This window comes from Bufo bufo, chromosome 4, assembly GCF_905171765.1.
Source record: "Bufo bufo chromosome 4, aBufBuf1.1, whole genome shotgun sequence".
Classification (NCBI taxonomy): Eukaryota; Metazoa; Chordata; class Amphibia; order Anura; family Bufonidae; genus Bufo; species Bufo bufo.
The window spans coordinates 321,028,282-321,047,408 of NC_053392.1; positions in this window are offsets into that span (position 1 = coordinate 321,028,282).

Sequence of the window (19,127 nt, forward strand, 5' to 3'; positions counted from 1 at the left end):
TGGTATTCCACTACTGCCCGCTGCTGCTCGCAAAGCCTAGCAAACATGTGGAACGTCAAGTTCCAGTGCATGCTCACGTCGCACAACAGCCGGTGAGCTGGCAATTTCAAGCGCTGCTGCAGCCTTGACAGACCAGCTGAAGCTGTCAGTGAATTTCGGAAATGTGCACACACGCGGTGCACCTTTACCATTAGCCTAGGCAAATTGAGGTTGGTTTTCAGAAACCGCTGAACCTCAAGATTGAACAACTGGGCTAGGTATGGGATGTGTCTGTGCTTTCCGAGCTCCAAAGCTGCCACCAAGTTACGGCCATTATCAAACACAACCATGCCTGGTTCTAGGTTGAGTGGCGAGAGCCACAGCTCATCTGGTCTCTTATCCCCTGCCACAGCTCTGCGGCGGTGTGCTGTTTGTCCCCTAAGCATATCAGCTTCAGCCCGGCGTGTTGCCGCTTCCCCACTGCAGTGTTACACTGCTTCCAGCCACCAACTGATGAATGACTGGTGCTGCACGCGGATAATTTGGAGGTGGAAGTGGAGCAGGAGGGGGAGGAGGAGAAGTGGGGGTTGGAGCCACTAACGTAGGTGCTGGCGGAAACCCTAATCGACGCAGGGCCTGCACTCCTTGGCGTCAGTAGCACCTGTGCCATCCCAGTGTACGACTCGCTCCCGGCCTCCACAACGTTCACCCTGTTCGCCGTCAGGGAAATGTAGCATCCCTGGCCGAATGCACTTGTCCATGTGTCCGTGGTTAAGTGGACATTTCCAGTAACTGCATTGTGATGTTACAGGACACATGTTGGTGTAAGGCGGGCACGGCACACCGGGAAAAATATTGGCGGCTGGGGACTGCGTAACGAGGGACGGCCGCTGACATCAGGCTGTGGAAGGCCTCAGTGTCCACAAGCCTAAATGGCAACATTTTCAGGGCCAGTAATTTGGAAAGTTGTGCATTTAGTGCTATGGCCTGTGGGTGGGTAGCTGGGTATTTGCCCTTGCGTTCAAATGCTTGGGGTAAGGACATTTGCACGCTGCGCTGGGACACAGAAGTGGATGTGGTCGCTAATGGTGCTTGCGAAGGTCCAGATGCAGGGCGGGATGCATCCTGGCATGCGCCTTCAACAGGGGATTGGCCAGCACGTAACACAGGGGAAGAGGAGGCAGTGGTGTGACCCACAGACACTGATTGTGGACCCAGGCGTTCGTCCCACTTATTACAGTGCTTGGATGCCAAGTGGCGGATCATGCTGGTGGTGGTGAGGTTGCTAGTGTTCATGCCCCGGCTCATTTTCGTATATGGCACAGGTTGCAAACTACTATTCTTTTGTCGTCTGCACTTTCCTCAAAAAAGCCACATACTGCGGAACATCTACTTCTTGGCAAGGGAGATTTCCACAAGGTGTTGCTCCGTGGAACTGTTGCGGGCCTGTGTGGTGTGGTCCGCCTTCTCCCTTTTGCCACCCCACTGCCTCTTCCAGCCTGTTGCGGTGCTGCAGATCTCTCCCCCTCTGTACTGCTGTCCTCGCTCAGCTTTCCACCTTCCCAGTCAGTGACACTTCCTCAGTCTCATCCTAATGATTTTTTGACCTAACCACAACCTCAGTGATCGACAACTGTGTCTCATCCTCTTTATCAACCTCTTGAGACAGTAATTGCGGTTGACTCATTGGCAACTGTGTCTCATCATCATCCACCTCATTAAACACTAATTGCCGTTCCCCACCGTCCTGTTCTTGTGACTGTGGATGTTCAAGAGGTTGGGAATCAGGGCACAAGATCTCATGTCCCTCTTCAAGCGTGCTTGGCGAGAAGGCCAAATCAAGTAATGGCGATGAAAAGGGGACCTCGGAATATCCAAGTGTGGGTTTACTTGTTTGGCCAGACTGTAAATGGTGGGAGGAAGGAGGATCAGGGTTACAGGCTTACTGCTCGCCTTCTTCATTTTAAATGTGATATATTCTTGAAAGTATGTCACACGTACAGTAGCGTAGGATTTGGAAGTGTATGTGCAAAATAATTTACAAAGGTATTTGTGATGAGGACATTATACAGGACAGGTACCACAGGTAATGTCACAGTTCGCAGTGTCTACGGAAAAAGTGTACTGGATGTCACTGATATTTTAGGGATGCGCACACTTTAAACAGGAGATGTGGCGTGGATAATTTAACTGCCTGCAGGGGACACCATCTACGGAAAAAGTACACTGGATGTCACAGATATTTTAGGGATGCGCGCAGTTTAAACAGGAGATGTGGCGCGGATAATTTTACTCTCCGCAGGGGATAACGTCTACGGAAAAAGTGTACTGGATTTCACAGATATTTTAGGGATGTGTAGGCTTTAAACAGGAGATGTGGCACAGATAGTTTAACTGTCCGCAGCGGACACTGTCTATGGAAAAAGTGTACTGGATGTCACAGATATTTTAGAGATGCACACAATTTAAACAGGAGATGTGGCGCGAATAATTTAACTGTCCGCAGTGGCCTATTACATGATATTTTGCACAGGATGCGCTAAAAATATATATTGCTGCTGTCACACACAATAGTCCTTAAAAGGACTATTGGGTCTCTGAAAAGTTTTTGTATAAAAATCTTCCAATAACACTCCCTATAATGTCTGTCCCTTCCTATGGACAGCTCTCCCTAACACTGAGCAATTTAGCACAGGTTGCGCTACAAATATATATTGCTGCTGTCACACACAATAGTCCTTACAAGGACTTTTGGGTCTATGAAACGTTTTTGTAGAAAAATTAAATTCAATTACACTCCCTACACTTTCTGTCCCTTCCTATGCTCAGCTCTCCCTAACTTAGAATAAGCCGAACACTCGTCATCGGGTGCTATATAGCACCCGATGACGCGTTCCGGCCAGCCAATCACTGTAATGCCAGTAGCCAACATGGGGATCCTCTGATATTCTGGGCGGCCCGTAAGACCCAGTATACCATTTTCTCTCAAAAGATATCTGCTTTTACAAAATCACATGATCATAAAAATGATAGCACACAAAGTCACTGAAGTGGATCTTTTATAGAATTCTTTCATATATGAAATACAAGCCTAACCTATAGTATCTGGTGAACTAGAACAATATTGTATACCTTTCCTGAATGAGACAACTGAACACTTCAATAACTGTAACTTGCTTCTTCCTTACACTGTCAATTAAGACTTATTATTTTCTAAAAGAGATAAAAGAGAACTAATTATAACATGAATTAGGGTGGTGTTCAAAAAAGCATGAATAATAATGGGTAGAAAAAAAATCACTACTTATTTCAAGTAGTGGGTGTTTTCTTCTATCCTCGTCTTATTATTGTGGTAGCAGGGAACATCATCCTAGTAACAATACATATCCAGCAATAGATGACATTTTATGATCCTATTCATTATTTATTCTGTTACAGAAGTCCTGCAGATTTGGTCCATTTTTCAATTAGACTAGCCACTTACTTGCAGATATTGTGTGAAGCTGTAGGCGCATACAGCAGGCCCTCTGCACTATTGTAGTGGTCAACAAAAGACAATGATTACATTCTACAAAGCTTTGGAGGAGATGTCAGTACAATGGGCACAAGCAATGAGTGGCATAATCACTTTCTGTTAGATATCTGCTAGAATAACATGAACTGGAGCACACTGCTAGCTTTGAAGTTCATTTTTATTTTAACATCAAATGCTCTGGATGGTTTATACTTCACAGGTTTGAAGTGTAAATTCACACCAAGCCCAGGTCAAGAGATAATTTAACATAACATTGAGGGAAACTATGTTTTTGGTTTATCATTCTCTAGCGACACATTAGGTCTACTTGAGAAGTTCCTCAAATGTTAAACTTGATTGTAAAATTACTTTATATTACAAACTATTTTCCTAACTTCTAAAGCTGCTGATATATTCAGCGTAGTGGCAAGGATTTCTGAACACATACAGGTGGCTTTCCCCATTTAGATGCTATATTTTCTTTCAGGAATCTTTTATTAAGCTACATTACAGCCTCTACAACAATATTTCTCAACCTTCAGTACATGAACCTTGGGGTGTATTTATTGGAGGGTTAGGGGGTATGCATGACTGCCCTAGCATGAAGAAATATTTTATTACTGGATGTTAGGGTACTGACTATTCTCATCGTCTGGGACATTGTGGTGGGTTTATTACTACTGGGGAGCACTAAAGGGGGTAATTACTACTAGGGGACTATAGGGCATTATTACTACTGTTGGCACTATAGGGGCATTATTATTGGGCACACTGTGGAGGGCATTATTACTAAAGAGGGCAATGCACCAGGATTACTACTATTGGGAGCACTGTTAGTAATGAGGGTACTCAAGGAGAAAATTATTACTATTGGTGGGACTGTGAGGAGCACTATGGGGAGCACCCTGGCCCATTACATTGGCACAATTATGTTTTGTGTACACTATATTTGTGGCACTATTAATGTCAAGGGCACTGTTTGCTGGGAATAATTATTGAAGAGGCACTTTCTGTGTGGTACTAGTATTCTCAGGGGGACTATCTGTTTTTACAGTATAGCATTTTGGGGCAAAGTATTGGGGAGTATCAGCAGATTGAAAACTTTGGGGGCACTAGGTTGAGGACTTTGTATGGCGAATGTGTGGTAGATGATGAAAAAGTGAGGAGCCTAAGATGTCTGTGTGGCAGAGACGAGACATGGCTGGAAGAAGTTTCCAGCCATGAAGGTTCCAAATGGAGATGAGAACATAAAAAAAAAACAACGACAGAAAAGACATGACTAGTTGTAATAGAATAGAATAGAATTCTTTAACCAGCAAAGGTGTCTGGCTATTTGATTTTCAGGTCAACCACATCCCCTGGCATGAGGAAAACTTATTAACCAATTTGAATCCTACAGGCAGCCAGGTGAAGTCCTCTAATTCAGGACTTGCCATACATTGCAGTGACAATGCTATATTCTCCTGTATGTTTAGTAGCATATCATGTTATTTAAAAATAGCCATTCATCATTGGTCTAAATGTGGTGTCTGTCATTTTGACAGTAAGATTAGCATTGCATGCTACACTTTTTTTTCCATCAAATCTGAATGAACTGCTGATGGATGCTTCAAACAGAGTCTCTGACAGCAGTTTAACAATAACTGTATTTTGTTATCACTGACTGTTAATAGTTTGCAAAGAGTTAAACATTGTGATTTAATTTAACAGCACTTCTGTTTCTATGCAATATGTATTACAAATAATTATGTGTGGACATAAAACTGTTAACATTGGCAGTGTTGGTTAGGTTGCTGTGGAGATTATCTGGTCTGGCCTCTTCTGGTTAGTGAGTCTTAGCTGAGCAGAGCTAGAGACAAGACCTACATGTGTGAGTTCCTTCTAAGTAGGCCCAAAGAGAAACATCATTCATTAAGGACCATTAATGAGACTGAACAGCTGCTTAAGATCAACTAAACTCAGAGAATACCCCTGAGAGAAAGAGAACAGACATCCACAGAAGATTTAGAAACATCAAGGCTGTGCAATGGATTCAGAGAATAAGGTACCGCTCATTTATAGCACTAGGACTTTACTGCTTGTGGAAAGCGTTAATCACCCACCACACTTTGAGACGTACATTTTCTGGCCATTTTAATCTAAGATCTTTACCCCTCAGCCTGGGAATTGTAGAAGGAGTAAATGAGAATAGAATTGCATGCCTATGGTTATTTGGGAAGATTACAAAGTGAGTTTTAGAGTAATACTTAGGGACAACTACTACTACCATCATTGCTACTGCCTATACATAACTATTGGGAGAATGTTGCTCTGTAACATACCATAAAACTATGCCTTTTGCTGCTGTATGTGCTACTACTCCCACTATCTATTCAGTAAAGTGACCAAAGAGGCCTGGTCATTGACTCCATTAACCTTTTTATAGCCCTGCACCTACCCTCCTATCTTGCACCCTGCCAACCATACAATATCAAGGACACCCCAACTACCACCAGGCGGGAGTCACCTAAAGGCCCAAGGTGTGCCCTGAGGGAATAAATGGTGCACCCTGCATTCACTGCTGCACAGCCCCAGGGTGCGCCAGAGTGAAGAAATCCACCGTGAACCAGTACTACTATGTGCACCACCACTACCATCCCTATCCTCCTCACAACTCTCCCACTGTGGGCCACTGCACTTCCTTGTGGGTACTTGTCTGGAACATCTTGTCGCTAGGGGGTACTTGGCGTGAAAAGAGAAACACTGCTGGATAAGACTACAGTCTCAAGACTTACACTACACAACACTACAGCCTCTATAACATTACATCCTCTACAACGCTAAAATAACAAGAATATTACTACACTACCCTACTGTCTCTACAAAACTGCAACCTCAAAACTTTTACTACACTCCACTATATAGCTTCTACAACACTGCAACCTCAAGACTTTTACTATACTCCACTATAGCTTCTACAACATCACAACCTCAAGACTTTTACTACACTATAAACAATGGACTCCACAATAATGCAACCTCTTACATGTTTTGCACCCATAGTTTATTATGAAGCACTCATTGTCAATAGTTTAGAGATATAAAACAAAGTTCATTTTTGGAAGAAGACAATTTTTATTTTTAGGACACTACCATATTTGTCCTTTGGTACCCTATCCCAACTTTTTTTAGATGTGTTGCTGCCATCAAGTTCTAAATGAGTTTATTTTTCATAAAATTTTAAAATGTCTCACTTTCAGCATCTGATATATGATCTATTGTGAATAAAATATTGTTCTATAAGATTTACAAATCATTGCATTCTGTTTTATTTAGGCTACTTTCACACCTCCAGTGTGAATTCCAGCAGGGAGCAGCCATGCCAGATTTTCACACCTGAGGTGTGAAAGTAGCCTTACATTTATTTCCATTTTACACAGTGTGCCAACTTTTTGGGAATTGGGCTTTTACAACTGCTTGTCCCATTCAAGTGCCAATACCTCTTCAAACAGCTGATTGTCGTGGAGTTGGACCCCAGCTGACATTGATGTCCTTTTTAGAGGATATGTCATCAATATCTTAGCACTGCTCAACCCCTTTGTTTATAGAACAGGAAATCATACAGCTTTCTAATATACATGTATTTAAAATTTGGACGAAATACTGTTCTTATACTAGTGCAGTGGACCTTGTCTGTACAGTAGAATGGTACAGTCCATTGACCAGTCCTGTGTAAAGCATTCATAGGCTAACTGAAGGGTACTAAAAATGGCATCAGTGATGTGATCCTGGCAGTAAATTAGCAACAGGATAACATAGCATTCATGAGCTAACTGAACAGAAATAATTGTGGAATAATAATTATTTATATGGTTATTACAACTACTTCTTCACCTAGTGTATTTATTTGCAGTTGTCAATCTCTGTTTTGTTGTTAATAAAGTTAACTGTTAAAAACAAAACAGCAATCTTTAACTTCTTCCCAACATACACCGTACGCACACGTACAGCACATCGGGCAACAAATTCCTGCATCGCTACATACATGTACAGTGCAGTGCTTGCTCAATAACAGCAGGGGTAGCTGTTACTGACAGCATAACTCTTATGCTAGCCGTTTAACTCTTTGGATGCAGCAATCATTGTTGACCGTTTCATTGCTGACCATTTACAGAGAGAGGGGGCTCACCCCAGCTGCTTCCAGCAATGCAATTTGGAGTGCCAATGGTTGCTATGGCAGCCAGAAGCCTTACAAAGGCCTCTGGGTCTGCTATCTATAGAAGCCTATCAGACAGGGTCTCGTAGGTGAAATTTCAATGTGAAACAGTGTGTATTGTAATACATTTTACCAGACCATCAGAAGTTGAAGCGCCCTAGTGTTCTTAAAATAAAATAAAAAAAAAAAGGAAAAGGGTTTTAGAAAAAAAGTTTCCAAGTAAAACAAAAGCCCTCTTTCTCCTCTTCAAGCCATTTACTACAAAATTCAGTATATTCAGTATAATCATGACTGTACTGACCTGCTCTATAAAAATATGACATGATCTATCACATCAGATGAACACCATAAAAAATAAATAAAAAACGAAGCCAGAACAGCCATTTTTTTGGACACCTCACCTCCCAAAAAGCATAATATCAAGTGATCAAACAGTCATCCCGCAAAAATTGAGCCCCTACACAAGATCATCACCTAAACAAATAAAAAAACACACATTGCGCCCAGACAATAGTAACACAAACATTTTTTTTTTAAGAATGCTTTTATTGTGTAAAAATAGTAAAACCTGAAAAAAACTATATAAAATTAGTATCTCTGTAATCATACTGACCAGCAGAATAAAGTTAGCATGTTATTTATTCCTTACAGTGTGTGCCAGAAAAAAAATAACCCAAAAAACAGTGGCAGACTTGCTGCCTTTTCTTTGTCCTTCTTTCCAAAAACAAAATAAACAAATTATCAAAAAATTGTATTTACCTCAAAATAGAACCCATGATAATTGCAACTCATCCCACAAAAAGTAAGCCCTCACACAGCCTCATTGAGAGAAAAATAAAAAACATGGTTCTCAGAAATTGGCAGAGGCTGTTTAAAAAGCAACATGGTGCCCATAAACCAATCCATCAAAATTCGCAAAAGCCAAATGTAGTCTTTCCCTTCTGAACCCTGCAAAATTGGGTCACATTTGGGGATTTCCATTCTTCAGGTTCCTCAGGATCTCTGCAGATGTGATGTAGCATCTAAAAGCAATTCCATTAAAATCTGTGCTTGAAAATCCAAATTTCACTCCATCCCTTCTAAGCCCTGCTGTGTGCCCATACAGGAACATACGTCCACATTTATGGCATTTCCGTATCTTGTAGAATACACCTAACAATTTAAGAGTTGGGGAGTGAGTCTCAAATGGCATGAGCTGGGCTCTGTATACCTGGCACTGAAATGCCATATCTGGAAAAAAAATTACTATGCATAGTCCGCTGCGCATACATTTCTATATGAAATATTTGAGGGTGAAACTACATATAATTTAAATACAATGTAATTTTTCATTTCAGGTCTTAATTATAAAAATTCTATGAAACACCTTCTATGAAAGAGCGCCAAGTGGTGCTCTTTCCCTTCTGAGCCCTACTGTGTACCCATTCAACAGTTTAAGGGCTAATGCACACATCTGTTCACAAATTGCACATTCGCAAAATACGAATACCAACTGTGTGCGTTCTGCATTTTTTGAAACAGAACATCTGGTCCAGAATAGAATTGTCCTGTTCTTGTCTGTAATACGGACATGAATAGGACAGGTTCTATTTTTTTGTGGTTGACGCTGAATGGACATATGGATCCGGACATCATACAGTGTGCTGCCCACATCTTTTGCGACCCTATAAAAGTGAATGGGTGTGCATCCGACCCCCAAAAATGCGGATTAGATGCAGACAAACACAATCATCGTGTGCATGAGCCATAAGACCACATATGAGGTGTTGCTATATTCAGGGCAAAATACATAACAAATTTTTGGGTGCTTTTGAGGTGTGTAGTTTTCAATAGGAGGGTCCTTTTTGGGGTTTTGACTATAGAAGCACTTCAAGGTCTCTTTAAATGTGACATGGTGCCTGAAAACCAGCAAAAACTGCCCTAAAGATGAATAGTGCACCTTCCCTTTTGAGCCCTGGGTAACAAATTGTGGGGTGCTTTTTCTCCTGGTATCTCTTGTGAAAATAAAACATTTGGGGCTAAAACAACATTTTATTGGAAGAAATTAAGTTTTTTATTCAGATAGCCAGGTTGTTCTAAATTCTGTGAAATACCTGTGAGGTCAAAGCGCTCACTGAACCCTTGATAAATCTCTTGAGAGGTGTACTTTCCAAAATGGGGTAAATTTAAGGGTTTCCACTGTAGAGGTCCCTCAGGTGTCTCTGTAAACTTATTGAGGTTTATTTTACTGGTAAACCTTGCTGTGTTAAAGGGAAAAATGGAGTGCCATTTTTTATTCCATGTCTATTTTTACTGTCTGTGAAACTATATTAGAAATGTTTAAGAATTGAGATGTCAGTAGGTAGGGACAGACATGGATAGTCAGCCCTAACTGGAACCCCACCCACTTTCCCTGACTACTTGCAGTGCAAGCTCTAGGTAATAAGTCTGCAACTAGTCGACCTTCCCTACTCTGCTAAGGTGCGAGACAAACAACACCAAAGAACCAAATAAGACACAAAGACAGATTCATGCAGAAATGGGTCAGGAGCAGGAGGACAATAACGTACCAAATCAAGAGACAAAGAGTAGTAAAAAAGCCAAGCTGAAATCAGAACCAGACGAAAAAGTCAGTACCAATACATTAGAGAGTGGTCAAAAATGCTAGCTGAGGTCAGAACACAAGTAATCCAAAAATACACGAACAGGAACCAGGAATACAGCTAGTGAGTCAGAGACTATCACTGGCAAAGGTGTATGGCCAGGAGGAAATTTAAATAGAGTTCTAAGTCCTTGGATCAGAACCTGATAGGTCCATGGACTCGGCAAACCATAGGACAGGATGCAATCCACACATCAACTGGGCAGCCGGGCTGTCACTCAACCTGCCACCAATCTCCCCCAGTGCACGCATGTTGCAGGGAGAAAAAGAACATTGCACTTTGTTGCTAGGGATGCGACTGCTTCACCGGGGGCCATGGCCTGGCAGCTCATCTCAGCCGGCGCGGCCACGCCGAAACCAAGTTCCTAAAATGTGTTGCAACAATGTTTCCCAGTGGTAGTGATTAAAATGTTATTAAATGTTGCAGAGTTCCAGTGATCTAGGATTCATTAGTGGTGATGTGGCCTAGTTGCAGTACACTCCCACAGCGATTGTTAAGTTTGTATGTCTTTCAGGCAGCTGGATGTTGGGCCATCCGTGGCATACCACGTGACCACTAACAACAACCAGGACTGCCGTTACCTGTCTTGGCGTCTTCACAGCTGGTAGCTGCTCGTGCAGGTCTGTCTCCCCTTCTATAGTCTTGCGGTAGGTTGAGCATGTGGGCGTGACGTCAGTCCTTCAGCGTTCCACGTGTGTAATGCCGGTCTTGTTCAGCAGGTCCGCGGATGGGGTATGCTGCTGCGTCTGGAAGCGCTTCCAGGGAAAAAGGAAGAAGTTGTGCTTTGTTATTCACAAATGGGATGCGGGTAACGTCTTATTTGCACCAGACGCGTTTCGGAGTCCAAGACTGACTCCTTCCTCAGTGGCTAACCAACACATCAACTGGGCAGCTGGGCTGTCACTTAGCCTGACACCAATCTCCCCCAGTGCACGCATGCTGCAGGGAGAAACAGAACATTGCGGTTTGTTGCTAGGGATGCGACTGCTTCACCGGGGGGCATGGCCTGGCAGCTCATCTCACCCGACGCGGCCACGCCGAAACCAAGTTCCTAAAATGTGTTGCAACAATGTTTCCCAGTGGTAGTGATTAAAATGTTATTAAATGTTGCAGAGTTCCAATGATCTAGGATTCATTAGTGGTGATGTGGCCTAGTTGCAGTACACTCCCATAGCGATTGTTAAGTTTGTATGTCTTTCAGGCAGCTGGATGTTGGGCCATCCGTGGCATTCCACGTGACCACTAACAACAGAGACCACAGAACTGGAGTCCAGAGAGGTAAGTTCATGACACAAATATTTGTTTTGAATTAATCAGATGACCCCTTTAATAGGTACCCTTTCAATTGGGCCAAAATGATTTACATTCACATCCCAACCCTAAGTTAACATAGCCAAAATGAGGATTTGAAAGGGGATTGTCAGATAGCAATAACTACATTAAAACAGACAAAATAACTTATAGTTGTATAGCTCTTACACACCCTCTACTCATTATTAAATTGCTTGCTTAAAGGAGTTGTCCATCATTTACAAAGTGATGGCCTATTCTCAGAATAGGCCATCATTAGCTGATCAACAGGAGTTTGACACCTTGCACCCAGCTGTTTGGATGTAGCTCAGATGCCGGAAGTTGGCGCTGGAACTATACAGCTCCGTCAACTGTGTAACAGAGCTCATCACTGCAGCACTGATCCCATTAACTTCGATTAATGCAGTGCTATGGTAACAAGCTCCCTCCACCACAAGCCTATCTCGAGGACAAATCATCACTCAGTAAAAAAACGGCCAGCCCCTTTAAAATGACTCTTCAGTCTTCTGGCTCATTCCCATCAGTGTATGTACAGCAGCTTCCTGATAAATATCCTTTTTTCACTGGTAGTTTAGTTACTAATCATCCTGTCCTTGCTGTAATGTAAATGAGCACTGATTTCCTGGGGAGCCTATGACTTACAGTACCTTTATACATAGTACCATTCTGATGAGGCAGAGTTGCAGGGCGGAGGAAGAGAGCAGCATCCTGAACCAATGATGAGACAGGGGATGCGTCTCTGATCTTTTTGGGCTTTCTGTAGACCAGGGGTACTCAACTAGTTTTATTAAAGGTCCACATACCTGGGTCTGCAGTCAGGTGAAGGTCCGAGCTGAACGCCAACAGTAAAGATGCCATGCGATCATGTGATCCATGCGCGTGGGGCGCTCTGACGTTATAGTGGAGCGCCCCGGGTAAGTCCCAGAATTAGTAATGGCCACATTAGTGCCCCAGTAAGAATAATGCCCCCAGTAAGAATAATGTCCCCATTAGTGCCCCCAGTAAGAGGAATGCCCCCATTAGTGCCCCCCTTCTCTGCTTTTGCAAAAAAATAAAATAAAATTTGCATTCACCTGGCTGCGGTGAACATTCGCTGCTGACTGCAAGCTCAGGACCGGTGCTCTAACATGATGACGTCTTGTAGGTCCTGTCTTGAGCTTCTAGTCAGCAGGGAGTGCTCTCCACAGCGTGAGCAAATGGAGGTGGAGGTGCCGTAATTTTATTAATTTTTTTACTAGCACAAGTAGCGGTGGAGGTAACGGCGGTACTGGTGGGCGTTCCATGATGGAAGCGCTCATTAGTAAGGGTACTTTCACACTTGCAGAAGGACGGATCCAACAGGCTGCTCACCCTGTCAGATCCATCTTGCCACTACTTCGCCGTGCCGCTGCTCTGTGCCCATCGACTATAATGGGGATGGGGGCAGAGTTACGGCGCAGCACGGTGAGAGGCCGCCAGACTAAAAGTACTACATGTCCGACTTTTTCGTCTGGCGGCCTCACGCCGTGCACTGCCATGCTGCACCGTAGCTCCACTCCCGCTATAGTCAATGGGGAGTGGCAGTCCGGCGAAATAGCGGCAGGACGGATCTGACAGGGTGAACAGCCTGTCGGATCCGTCCTGCCGCAAGTGTGAAAGTACCCTAACAGTCCTTACAGGAAAATTCTGGCACCGGCAAGGGAACTAAAATACCAGCCTTGCTGGTGAACTACTGGCCGGGTGGCAACCCAAGCCACAGAACAGACATATGATAGTTTTGTTCCGCATCCAATTCCCATTATTGGGGGATTGGATGCGGCCCCTTAATTACAATGGGGCCCCAAGAGATGCAGACAGCACACTGTGTGCTGTCTGCATCTTTTTCCGCTCCATTGAAACTAAGGGGTCCGCATCCAATGCCCCAATAATGGGAATTGGATGCGGAACAAAACTATCATGGTTTGATGGGGCTTAATCACTTTATTTAATCAAGTTACCTAAAGAAGATGGCCCAGGGGAGATGGGAACATGACACTGACTGGAGTCCTTTCCTGCAGTCAGTGACGTGTTCCCGCCTCTCTGTAGCCCTCTCCACGCACCCCTTACTTTCCAAAGTGACATTTATTTCATTGGTGGCAGTGGTGATGTCCCTCCCCTCTCCAGCAGCAGGTAAGTGTCCTTTGGAGCTTGAAGCTCCCTTATGTGCTGCCGCTGCTGCAGGGGAGGAGGGACCTGTGAGCGCACTGAGGGAGAAAGCGCTGGTGCCTGCATGTGGAGGGAGCCGTCTCTCACTGCGCCCCTGGGAAGGAGGAAGTTTGCCGGTAAGCTCCGCCTCTTGCACGTACCAGAGTGTGCAGGAGGAGGAGCGCTATATGTGGAGGAAGCCGGCCTGTCTCACTGCGCTCTGGGACAGGAGGAAGTGCGCCGGTAAGCTCCTCCTCCTGCACGGCACAGTGTGCAGGAGATAGTGATGGGAAGTTCGGATCTTTTAGGTGAATCGGTTCATTTGAATCAGCTCATTCGGATCAGAATCGGATCTTCGGTTCACTTGGCGAGTCAGACTGCTGAGCTGACTCGCAAGTGAACTGAAGACTCTAGGTGCCGGTGCGCATGCGCAGCTGCTGACTCAGTCAGTGACACTGCAGTGAGTCTGCTCTTCAGCTCTCTGAAGTTGAACTCGTCTCTGATTAGTATTGAGTGAGTCAGGAAGAGTGATTTTTTTATAGTAAAGGGAAGCTGAGGCTGACGTTGGACAGGCGGACAGGAGGAAGCTGTCACTGTGGTGTGCAATGTGAATTGTTGTCTGTTGTGCATTGTTCCCCACAGTGACAACAGTCTGACACTGACAGTAGTACAACGAACCAAGTGAAGTGAAATGTGAATGCACAGGGAAAACTATGTGCTGAACTGTGTCATCTGTCCCTTCTCTTATCTCTCTGCTCCTGTCCCTTAATCTTATCACTGCAGCAACAAGAGCCGACAGCCTCAGTGTGACCTGTTCTACAGTCTGACAGCCTCAGTGTAACCTGCTCTACAGTCTGACAGCCTCAGTGTAACCTGTTCTACAGTCTGACAGCCTCAGTGTAACCTGTTCTACAGTCTGACAGCCTCAGTGTAACCTGCTCTACAGTCTGACAGCCTCAGTGTAACCTGTTCTACAGTCTGACAGCCTCAGTGTAACCTGCTCTACAGTCTGACAGCCTCAGTGTAACCTGCTCTACAGTCTGACAGCCTCAGTGTAACCTGCTCTACAGTCTGACAGCCTCAGTGTAACCTGCTCTACAGTCTGACAGCCTCAGTGTAACCTGTTCTACAGTCTGACAGCCTCAGTGTAACCTGTTCTACAGTCTGACTCAGCCTCAGTGTAACCTGTTCTACAGTCTGACAGCCTCAGTGTAACCTGTTCTACAGTCTGACTCAGCCTCAGTGTAACCTGTTCTACAGTCTGACTCAGCCTCAGTGTAACCTGTTCTACAGTCTGACAGCCTCAGTGTAACCTGTTCTACAGTCTGACTCAGCCTCAGTGTAACCTGTTCTACAGTCTGACAGCCTCAGTGTAACCTGTTCTACAGTCTGACAGCCTCAGTGTAACCTGTTCTACAGTCTGACTCACAGCCTCAGTGTAACCTGTTCTACAGTCTGACAGCCTCAGTGTAACCTGTTCTACAGTCTGACAGCCTCAGTGTAACCTGTTCTACAGTCTGACAGCCTCAGTGTAACCTTTTCTACAGTCTGACTCACGGCTCTTTTAACTCAATGAATCGAATGAGTCACTGACTGAGTCGGATCTTTAGGTTCTTGTGACTCATTCCATTCATTTAGACTCCCTGACCCTGTACTACTCCGAGGACTCGAGTCAGAGCTGCTAGACTGTGCTGTGCTGGCCTCGCCCCCTCAGCTCTGGTCGGTGATTGGTTGGTGGGCGGGGAGGGGAGGGGCTGGCAGAAGCAGCTTCCACTCTAAGATCATATTACTGACTCCTCCCAGTCCCGCCCTCAGGCTCCTGCTGCCAGCGTGAGGTGAGCTGAGCGTCTCTGTCTGCATTGCTGTGTGCTGTGACTGAGCTGAGCCGGTTCAAACGGATCGGATCACTCTGAACTGAATCGATTGGAGGAGCGCTCTGAAGGATGGCCGGGGTCCGGACAACTGGCGGCCGCGGTCCGTATTTGGACCGCGGTCCGCCAGTTGAGTACCCCTGCTGTAGACACTGTAGCTAAACTTTAATTACAGATCATAACTGTTCTCTAATGGATCTGACCTAGACAGCTGCCAAGCAACAAGGATCTAAGAAAAATAATTAGCAGGTAATCATTCCCTGTAGGTGCAGTGGCCGGGTTTGGGGTGGCCCCAACGCTACGCTGGGTCCCCCGGACACTGTCGAGGTGTCACCACATGTTGTTGCTCTCCGGAAAGCATGGTAAGGCGGGGTGCACCCAAATGGGAAATAAGTCTAGAGAGTCGGGGTCTGCAGTAAACCAGGGTGCTTCTTTAATAGAGAAATTCAGGTACAAAACAATACAGGCAAGGCATCGGGCTGGCTTCTCCAGTCTCCCTCCTGACAGAAGAAGGGTTTGATACTGAGGAAAGGTCTGAGCTAGCTGCCCCCCTCTTTCTTTAGAAGGCAAGTACCCTGGTCCAAGGCTGGTGATCCAGGGTCTGTGGCAGCGTATCCCCGTCCAAGTGTCTTCTTTTGGCCACTCAGTAGTCTAGCAGAGTCTCCTCCCTGGTAGAAGAAGGGTTTGATGCTGAGGCTGGCATCCTGGTCAAGGTCACACTGTTTGTAGCTCAGTAGTCCAGGTGGCTCCTTGGTTACAGGGCTAGTGAACCATGGTCTGTTACTCAGCGTCCCTATCTCAGCGTCTTCTTCTGGCCACTCATGCAGGCTGGCATGAGTCTCCACTCCAATAAATGGTCCCTAACTGCAGCACACTAGGGGCTCTGACTGCTCTCCTTATATAACGTTTCCAGCTAGACTAGAACCTTGTAGTGGGAGGGGTGGAGTGGAGAAACTCAGCACAAACAAATACATTGTTTCAACTCCTGTCTGGTATAGACTTACATTAGAGCTACAAAGATACTCAATGGCAATGGCAGAGCAGTTTTTCCAGACAAAAACAAGTTTATAGACATAAAAACATAGCTAAAACCAGACATTTAAAATGTCAAACTGTCTGCTTTTGGTGGTAAACAAGCCTGGGTTTTTCGCTCCAAAACAGGGTGGTAAATAAATCTGGGTTTTTCCCTCCAAAACAGGGTGGTAAACAAGTCTGGGTTTTTCCCTTTCAAAACATGGTATTCTTTAAACCCTATGGTATATATATATATATATATATATATATATATATATATATATACACACAATATGCAGTAACACAGTAATAAACAGTATATGTTAACCTTTTCAAGAGAAATAAAGTAAAAAGTTTTAACTGTGCATAGGGAATATAGGCAAAAGTCCACAAATGTCCAAATGTCAAAGAGCTCCCTGCACCAGGGCATTAGTGCTAACCAGACCCTTTTTAAGAACTCACACTAAGCTCTTATCTTTTAATGAAAAAAGAAAAACCTACCTACAAATAAGACCGATGTTACGTTATAAAATTTCTCTATGCTCTTAACCCCTTCAACCTCGGGCCTGTTTTCACCTTCCTGCCCAGGCCATTTTTTGCAAATCTAACAAGTGTCACTTTATGTGGTAATAACTTTAAAACGCTTTTACTTATACAGGCTATTCTGAGATTGTTTTCTCATCACATATCGTACTTCATGACAGTGGTAAAAATGAGTAAAAAAAATAAAATTTTGTTCATAAAAAAATACTAAATTTACCAAAAATTGGGAAAAATTAGCAAATTTGCAAACTTTTATAATAGATAGTAATACCTCCAAAAATAGTAATTACTTTACATTCCCATATATGTCTACTTCATGTTTGGATCATTTTGAAAATGAAATTTTATTTTTTGGGGATGTTAGAAGGCTTAGAAGTTTGGAAGCAAATCTTGAAATTTTTTGGAAAATTTCCAAAACCCACTTTTTAAGGACTAGTTCAGGTCTGAAGTCACTTTGTGAGGCTTACATAATAGAAACCACCCAAACATGACCCCATTTTAGAAACGACACCCCTCAAGGTATACAAAACTGATTTTACAAACGTTGTTAACCCTTTAGGTGTTCCACAAGAATTTATGGAAAATGGAGATGAAATTTTAGAATTTCACTTTACTTATTTTAATCCATTTTTTCCAGTAGCAAAGCAAGGGTTAACAGCCAAATAAAACTCAATATGTATTACCCTGATTCTGCGGTTTATAGAAACACCCCACTTGTGATCCTAAACTGCTGTTTGGGCACACGGCAGGGCGCAGTAGGAAAGGAACGCCATATGGTTTTTGGAAGGCAGATTTAGCTGAACTGGTTTTTAGATGCCATGTCCCATTTGAAGCCCCCCTGATGCACCCCTACAGTAGAAACTCAAAAAAGTGATCACATTTTGGAAACTACGGGATAAGGTGGCAGTTTTATTGGTACTATTTCGGGGTACATATGATTTTTAATTGCTCTACATTATGTTTTTTGTGAGGCAAGGTAACCAAAAGAATGATGTTTTGGCACCTTTTTTAGTTTTTATTTTTACAGAGTTTACCTGAGGGATTAGGTCACGTGACTTTTTTTATAAAGCAGATCGTTACGGCCGTGGCAATACCTAATATGTCTACTTTTTATTATTTATTTAAGTTTTACACAATAATAGCATTTTTGAAACCGAAATAATGATATTTTAGTGTATAGTCTGAGAGCCATAGCTTTTTTATTTTTTGATCGATTCTCTTAGGTGGATCTCATTTTTTGCGGGATTTGTCTGAACTCCCCACCGGAAACTCTGGATGTCTCCAAAATGGCATGTGTTTTCATAGCAAAAAGGGGAGTTTAAAGAACTTTTGCACCCCTTTCCAGGAAACTATACTATCCCTCAACACAGTAGATCATTTCACACCCCGTGGCAGTTGCGAGTATTCAGTATGCAGCAAGGTGCCAAGGTCCCACGGTTCTGCTAACTCCTGTTCTATTGAAAGAAAGAAATAGTAGGAGGAGGAATTCAGCCAATCAATAGTATGGCACAATAGGCAGCCTATATTATAACCTTGAAATCACAGCTAAGACGATATCCCGTCAGAGGGAGAATAAACACGGTGGTATGTATATATTATTTAGTCACAGGGTACCTCCTGTTGTAAAACGTAGCCTTTAATGTTTAATACGTATAAAATAACAAACTCCCACAGAAAACAAAACACAGAAAGAAAAAGAAAAGAAAAAACGACACGGCATGAGTGGATATGCACTTTGTATGCTCATAGGCAATGTTCCTGTTCCTCACCAGAGTGCTTGAGGACACCGTGATATAGGCAGGGTGGTCGCTTCTTGGTTTGGGCCTGTCCCTAGGTATGGCCATATATTGCGTAGTCCTTGCCTAAAAATTAAAGGCTACGTTTTACAACAGGAG